The sequence below is a fragment of the Fragaria vesca genome, linkage group LG5, assembly GCF_000184155.1.
Source record: "Fragaria vesca subsp. vesca linkage group LG5, FraVesHawaii_1.0, whole genome shotgun sequence".
NCBI lineage: Eukaryota > Viridiplantae > Streptophyta > Magnoliopsida > Rosales > Rosaceae > Fragaria > Fragaria vesca.
The window spans coordinates 26,552,430-26,560,565 of record NC_020495.1 but is presented as its reverse complement, the minus strand read 5'-3'; the positions used below and the strand labels follow the sequence as shown (position 1 = coordinate 26,560,565).

The window sequence follows — 8,136 nt, the reverse complement described above, 5'->3', positions numbered from 1 at the left end:
AAAGGAGGGTAGGAGCAGCTTCTCCTTTTCCCCACGAAAACACCTTCTACTTTTTTAAAAAGTGGCTTTTGTACGAGTTACCAAACACCAAAAACGATTGTGCTTATAAGCACAGGAGCTTATAAGCCCCCCCAAACGCAGCCTTAATCAGTTCTTACTTCCTCTTAATCTGAATCCCAAAATCTCCAATCCCTCAATTCTCACAGTCATGCCCACCACCTGGTCGACGTATTGGCATGCATTTCTTCCGTTCCTTAAACCTCCTCAAAACCCTTGCCCACCGCCAAACCCGCCGCTATTCCCGTGACCCATTTCCCAACAAGCTCTCCCACTAGTCCGCTACCTCCATCCGTCTCAAGCTCCGCACCAACACCCCAAACTCCCTCACTCCTTGGTCAGGCCGGGCGGGGAGCTTAACTACCTTATTAAAGCTGTCAATGCCGGGAGATTTCGCAACGTTAGGCTGAGTTTCATGAACATTATGAGTTGGCAAGCTGCTGTTGGGGACCTGGAGGCAGTTCTTCGGATGTGGGAGGAGTATACAAGTGTGGAGAAGCGAGGGTTTATGCGGAGTTGGGGAAGGACTGTGAGGCGGTGCGGGTTTTTTATAGGATGGTTGAGGAAGGGGCAGGACTTATACGGTTATGATTGAGCATATGGTGAAATGTGGGAAGTTGGAGGCTGCGATGGAGGTGTTGAGGGTGTTGCCTTTTATGAGGCAGTATCAGGTTTTGGTGGAGGCGTGCGTTGGAGGGAAGCAGTTTGAAGAGGTTAAGGCTTTACTTGAGGAAATGCGGGTTGATGGAATGTTGCCTGGCCGAGCTATGCGTTTGTCGTTGGAGAAAATCCGAGAGGCGGGGCTTGTTGAGGAGAGTTTTTGAGGGAAATGTTGCCAAATGAGGCAATCAGGAGTATAGGGTATTGTGATGATTGCAGTGATGATGATGATGAGGATAGGGATGAGGATGATGATGAATTGATGATGATGATGGTGATCGTGCTGGGAAGGGTAAAGAGGGTAGTGGGGTTCTTTTGAAACCTTGGTTAGACCCGAGATCACTGGCAAATGCATTACAAAGTTGGAGCCTAGAATGGTTGGTTATGTGAGGCTTTGAGCGATTTGCTTTGGGGTTCTCATAAGTCAGAGGTGACCATGCATCTTGGGAATTGGGAATTTTATCTGATCTGGGATTCATCAGATTTTTAAATCTGTTTCAGGTAAAATTTCTGAGAGACTTGATGTTGCTGTTCTTCCTCTATTGCTTTTTGTTTATTTGATTTTCATCTCTTGGTTGTTGGAATGCTCCACTTGCTTTAACTCTTGTGCTATTAGTGTGATGTCGGTGGTGAAGTGTGTTCTGATATGAATATGTGGTTGATGATATTTAATTCATTTGCTGTTTAGATTGGATTATGATTGTCCTGTGATATTGGAATTTTGGTTAAGGTGGAAGCTTTTTGGGCTTATATGCATCTGGGGTGGGTGATACACTGATAGGTTCACGTATCTGTTGCTTTTGGTTTTTGAGTGAGTATAGGTAAACTGATTTGTTCAAATTTGATTGAGCTTATAGGCTGCCACTGATTGAAAATCAGCAGGTTATTGAATCATGAGTTTAAGTTTGCAGGAGGATTTTGTGGTTTCTCCTCTGTTCTGTAATTGAGTTTCCTAAAATGTCACATGTGTAGTTAACTAAAAATTCTGTATGTCTCCAGTTTTTGCACCTTCTCTTTCTGACTAGTTCATTTACTCATCTTTTCTTCACTTTCTCAATGAATTCGGGAATGTGTGCCATGATGAAAACTTCATGATTGAATTCCTCTATGTGACAAATCTCACTTTATCTGGTTCGTGCTTTGTGAATGTCATTGTGTTAATATTGCGACAAAACTTAAGTTTTAGTTTCCCTTCTTCACTTAACTGAAAATTACTGTTGCTCGTACTGTTTTTCATCTTTATTAATTGATTTCTCAGTCTTTAGTGGACCTGCTATTCATTAATTTTTTCTCCTTGATCTCTGTATGAATTCTTCAATGATTCTAATGTAGTCCTGTTATAGAGTTATAGTTTGTGTGATTAAACATGCGAATCAGTCACTCAACATCTTTCCTATGTTCTGTATCTGCTAGCTATTTGCAGTTACTTTGCCTAAATGACATACTTCCTTTTTTTCTTTAGTAAAAGGAAATAGTTTTGGCAGCCCTGGCAAGTAAGAGTTCTTGTATGGGTTGGCTGACTAAGATCCTAAAAGGTTCCGGTCATAAAGGGCCCTATCATGGTAAATATGGACATGAAAGAACATGGGATGAGCCTCGAAATTCAGTGGTAATTAATGTTTTTCTATAAAGTTATTTTTTTTCTTTCTTTTTTCTTACAATTTGCATTTAATTACATGGGGAGCTAGCTTTTTTCTAGAGTAGGTAGGTTGAAACCCAACCATCACAGAAGTTAATAGCTTAAAATAGCTCTGCAATTAAATTCATGCAGACTGATTATGCTAGCAGTACTGTATCTGTATTGTGCTAAGTCTGTTTTTGAATTGCAGGAAGAAGACATACATTGTGCTATAGCATTGTCCCTTTCGGAACTAGATCAGGAAGGAAAAAGTGTAGCCGGTAAGTTTCACCAGTGTAGGAAAGATAATTGCTATACACAAGATAATTCTGCAAAATTTATTCAAGTGTGCTAATACTTGTAGAAGATCATAATGAATTGTGACATTTTCTTTTAAGCTTAGGATGCAAGTTATGTATAACTCTACGGGGCATCATAATCGATACATTTTCAGTGTAGCACTGTGTTTTACAACTTACATAATAATTTCTTTTCATATTTAATTCTAGAGGAATCTCAATCAGAGGATGAAGAACAGCCTGCTAAAGTGGAATCAGATGATGATGAATCACCTGCCAAAGTCGAATCAGAGGATGATGAATCACCTGCCAAAGTTGAATCAGAGGATGATGAGCCAGCTGCTAAAGTTGAATCAGACCATGATGAACCAGCTGCCAAAATTTCATATAAGGAAGATGATCAAAGTGCTAAAGGTCAACTGGAGGAAGATGAACAACTTGCAATGGCTATTCAGGAAAGTTTGAATGTGGATTCTCCTCCTTGACATGACACTGGCAGTAATTTTCAACCATATCCATTCTCCAATCCAGCTGGGAACAGGTAAATGTGATTTTTTTTGTCTATCTCTTGCGCCAAGTCTAGTAAACTAACTACTGTAATATGCCAAATCCTGTTATCTGGGACTATTGCATAAAACAAAGTCTCTTGAGGGTTAAACTTGAATTTCATGTAATAGAGAACTGTTTTCAAAGATAACAATGAAACCTTACAAGGTTGTTGAAAAATGGTTGTAGCAGGATATGTGCTGGCTGTAAACGTGGGATTGGCCATGGCGATACTTGAGTTGTGTTGGTGCTGTTTGGCATCCAGATTGTTTTTGTTGCCATGCTTGCAATCTTCCAATTACTGATTATGAGGTTCAAATCTAAATCCTGTTCGGTAAGCCTTTTCTTTGGAATTGGCATTCAGAATTCTCGAATTGCTAGCTCATTTAGTAGTACATCCTAGAAACTTTGAAAGTTTAGTCTTCTTTAAGTTTTGCTTCTGTTACAGTTTTCTATGTCTAGGAATCATCCTTACCACAAATCCTGCTACAAGGAGAAGCATCATCCAAGATGTGATGTTTGCAAGAGTTTTTTAAGTCTCTCATCAGATCTTTAGTTAAATGGCATTTATGTTTTGGTAATTTGATATGTTTGTGTTTAGTTGATGAGGAAAGATAAAATTAATGAGTGTTCTTAACTTTTGTCAGTTTGTGTTTTTTTGTTTTTTGTTTTTAAAATAAAAGCATAGGAATTCCTGGAGCTTTTTTATTTAATTTTGTTTTGTTTATGATAAGAAACTCCTGGAGCTGGTAATGAGCCCTATTTAGCTCCTCCTGTCCTCCAAGTTTGAAGTGGATGTTTGGGAGAGTTTGCACTATATTGGTTGATTGCTTAGAGTTGACATGTTCCCATCTGATAAGTCAAGCATGAGAGTGAATCTGTAATATGGAATTCAAGACTTGATCAATAGTTCTTTGTTTACCGTTTCTTTTCTTCTGATGTGAAAATTTCAAACCAAGCTTATAGTTTTTTCTTTTCCTACTAGTTTGGTGAGGTGGTCTCAAAGATAGGACTTCTTTACTGTCCTTGTTGATGTTTGTGTGTGGCTTTTTCTGTCTATCAGCCGGACTTGTTTATTTTTTATTTTTGAACAATAAAGATCCATGTGCTTTATAAGCTTTATAATTCAGTTTATTTTTCTTTCATACAGACTCGTTCAACTGTTATCGAAACTCTTTGTTTTCTGTTTTGAAACTGTTTTGTATTTTTTCTGTTTCTGCACAGATCCCAACAAACTCAGCTGGTCTTATTGAGTATAGGGCACATCCTTTCTGGGTACAAAAGTACTGCCCCTCTCATGAGCGTGATAGGACTCCACGGTGCTGTAGCTGTGAAAGAATGGAGGTGAGTCAATGAAAATATGATCTCTCTACATTTGCCTGCATAATTCCTGCAGAGAATTGAAAAGGATATACGAGTACGGCAATCACTAGCTGGCTAGCCGCAGGTCCTTTTTGTTGATTTTCCAAGATGCATCTGAAGCTCTCAAATTTAAATTATTCTTGGTAATTAAAGATATGACTCCCAATCTTGCAGCCAAAGGACACAAAATACTTGTTACTTGATGATGGTCGAAAGCGCTGTTCGGAGTGTCTGGACTCAGCAATTATGGATACTCACAAATGCCAACCCCTTTACCTTGAAATACAAGAATTTTACGAAGGTTTAAATATGAAAGTGGAACAGCAAGTTCCAATGCTCTTGGTAGAGAGACAAGCACTAAACGAGGCCATGGAGGGAGAAAAAAATGTAACGCCGATGCTTTAAAATTTTCTCTTTTGGAAATCAATTGCCTTTTCATTTCTTCCATCTAATGTTTGTTTGAAATTTCATCACTGTGAGCAGGGTCATCTTCACTTGCTTGAGACTAGAGGACTCTGCTTATCAGAAGAACAGACTGTTACCACTGTAGGGATTTCTTCCTCCTTAAATGTAACTGCAAAGTGTCATTTCTATTTATTTAACTATCAGTTCATTGAATAAGAGCTTTCCCTATTTATCTGTGTCATAGATTTTAAGGAGGCTGAAGATTGGAGCAGGCTACCGCCTGATAGACATGATAACTGAGCCTTATAGACTGGTTTGTCGCTGTGAAGTGATAGCAATTCTCGTGTTGTATGGTCTTCCTGTCCTAGGTAATATCGCTCTCATTTCTTCTTTGTTCTGATTCCAGGTCTAATTCGTATTAACAATTATATGTAACATAAACCTCCCATAAACACAGGTTATTGACAAGGTCTATTCTTGTTCATGAGATGATGCATGCATGGCTACGCCTCAAAGTTGTTTGTCTGCCCTTCACTCAAGTGTTTTATTTATCATGTTGAGAGCATTTTGTTTTGACCAATTGAGTATACTGAATGGTTGCTTGTCAGGTTATCCAAATTTGAGCCCAGAGGTTGAAGAAGGTCTCTGCCAAGTGCTGGCACATGTGTGGCTTGACGCAGAGACGTATTCTGCTCCTGGTAGTGATGTTGGAACATCATCTGCGTCCTCCTCTTCCTCCTCAGCGTCCTCTTCTACTTCAGGATCATCTAAGAAAGGTAAACGTTCCGACTTTGAGAAGAAACTAGGTGACTTTTTTAAACACCAAATCGAGTCAGATTCATCCACAGCTTATGGTATTATTGTTATCTAATAAACATAGAGGAAACTCACATCTTAGAGGGCATACTAGTTTGTCTATCCAAGCTGTGAAATTCGTGTGATTTGTTGTGTGCATAACGGATTTGACTGTTGTCGCGACATGTTCAATTGATCATTGGAACTGCAACTGATGATGATAGTGTGTTGGTTGGCATTGCACATTGTACACTTGATCCCTTTTTCTACACTATTGTTGTCTTCAAACTGTTATACTTTTCACTTTGATAAATTGCATCTTTGGACCTTTACATAGACTAGCATTTGAGTTGCTCCTAAAATTCAAATGTAGCTGTTCTGTTTTGAATACATCTCTGACTTCGGTCTTGTATTTTTGGACAGAATTTTGTTAATCCTGAATCGAGTAGGGCGCAGATCAGGCATGCAAAGTTACCTTCTTGTAATGTATTTGTTTACAAGCTTCCCGACGGTGTTTGTTAAAATTCTGAGGTGCTTACTATATTCCTTTCAGGTTTCCTGTTTTATGTATATGACCAACATATCCACTAAACTTGCGAATCAAATTATGCAGGGGACAGTTCGGCTATTGGGTTTCATTTCTTGCTGTTTCTACAAACCTCTTCTTTCCACAAACTTATCCAGGTTTCTTTTATCTTTTTGTTCTCATATTATGGTATTATGTGAATGTATTGCTGTGTTAGATTCAGTTTCTGATAATATGTACATAAATGCAGTTTCTCGTTTTCTCCTATTTGTGGTTACACCTACTTGGGTGGCTAATGGACTGCGTAATAGTATTGTGGGTGGCATCTGTTGTCTAATTATTGGAATTTTAGTTGTCATAACAGCAAAGGAATTGGAGGTTTTAGTGATTGTTTTAGTAACTGTCAATGCAATTGTCATTGCTTTGTGTACTGTCTTAGTATAGGATTTATCTTCTTCTTTACCATTTTGTATCTGTGCTCAGAAACTTGGTAGAAAATGGAGTTCAAATTAAAACAATCAATCATTTTGAGATGGTTTCTAATGCGTGTGCAGACTCAGAAATGTTAATATATGTTTTTTTTTTTGGTTACATGTTAATATATGTTATTGACCAGCAAATAATGCATTATTGAATTTATTTCAAAGACCTATTCGCTTATAATCATGCTGGGTCAGAGGCTCAAAGCTGCAGCTGCCTCTCCTAATCCTTGCTTAGTCTGGAGCTCCAGTAGCAGTTAAAAAACTTCTGAGTGCAAACTTTCTTTATAAATTCGTCTGTAAGCTTTACCGACAACTTTGTCTCGACACTTAAGCCTAGACAGTAGGCTGGTGGCTCGGAAAGGTTCTCATACCAAGTTTATTTGGATCATAAGAAGCTTATAGTATCCGAATGTTTAACCTGCTATTCTGCTAATGTTTCAGACAGTCAGACTATCGGGTTAGCGGGCATCTTATGATGTCCAGTTGTCTGGCTGGAGACTATCTTGTCAAGCAACAACTCAGGCTACCAAGGTTCAGTGGGAGTTCTTGATGGTACAGAAACTGGATAAGATCTCATTCGACTCGGTAAAATTTCGGCTACTACAATTCTTTTCAACTGGTGACAAATGACAAATGATCAAGTTTATTTTTGTATTATACCACTCGTTTTAGGCCATCGGAACTGTCGAAAAAAAAAGTTGACAAATAGGGAAGAGGACTTGCCAATAGCCAATTTCACATTTGGAATAGTGCATCAACTACATGGATTATGAATTACTTGTATGCATATTTATAAATTTGATTAAAATGGTTCTTTAAATGTACGTTTAACTTTTGGTTTAACTATCTAGAATCTAAATAACAGTTTTTCAAAATTATATTACAAACTTTGTATCAGAAAATTCAAATTTTGGTGTAATGTTTTTAAATGGCAAAGATGAAAATATACAGAAGACACTTGATATATCCTTTCCTTTCCTTAGCAAGTCGCAAGCTAAAATTAATTCCTTCTGTCCTAAACCATCCCATTCCAAATCGCTTACAAATTTTTATCCTACACTGCTTTGTGTGATGAAATAACTTTTAGCTTCTTGATCATGAAAATAGAGGTCTAATTAAACACACCGGAAGTCCGGAACTATATGATTCATCCACCATACTGAAATCGTGTATTTAAAAGGGATAAACAAAATTATATTGGAGATGCTTCAAGTCTATTGTAAAGAGAGGCTCATTAGGTAACTGATTGGTTACTATACTAAACATGCACCTTCCATATATGTACATTTAGTCAACATACAGTTGCATATGACCAAGATGTGGTTTTCAGCCTTGGTTGAAGAACAAGGCAACGAGAGAAGCTAGATGACCACGAGATGGAATTGT

The 8,136-nt window shown here is 38.1% G+C and overlaps 1 pseudogene across 1 annotated transcript; it reads left to right on the top strand.

The window, feature by feature from the left end:
* The first annotated feature begins 2,224 nt into the window (after positions 1–2,224).
* On the top strand, positions 2,225–7,300 carry LOC101308978 (annotated as a pseudogene). Its single transcript, XR_184832.1, has 13 exons — positions 2,225–2,326; positions 2,547–2,616; positions 2,845–3,175; positions 3,373–3,492; positions 3,629–3,712; positions 4,405–4,524; positions 4,717–4,929; positions 5,026–5,088; positions 5,192–5,307; positions 5,402–5,461; positions 5,554–5,801; positions 6,486–6,693; positions 7,192–7,300. The product of XR_184832.1 is annotated as a protein DA1-related 1-like (transcript).
* Positions 7,301–8,136: the final 836 nt, after the last annotated feature.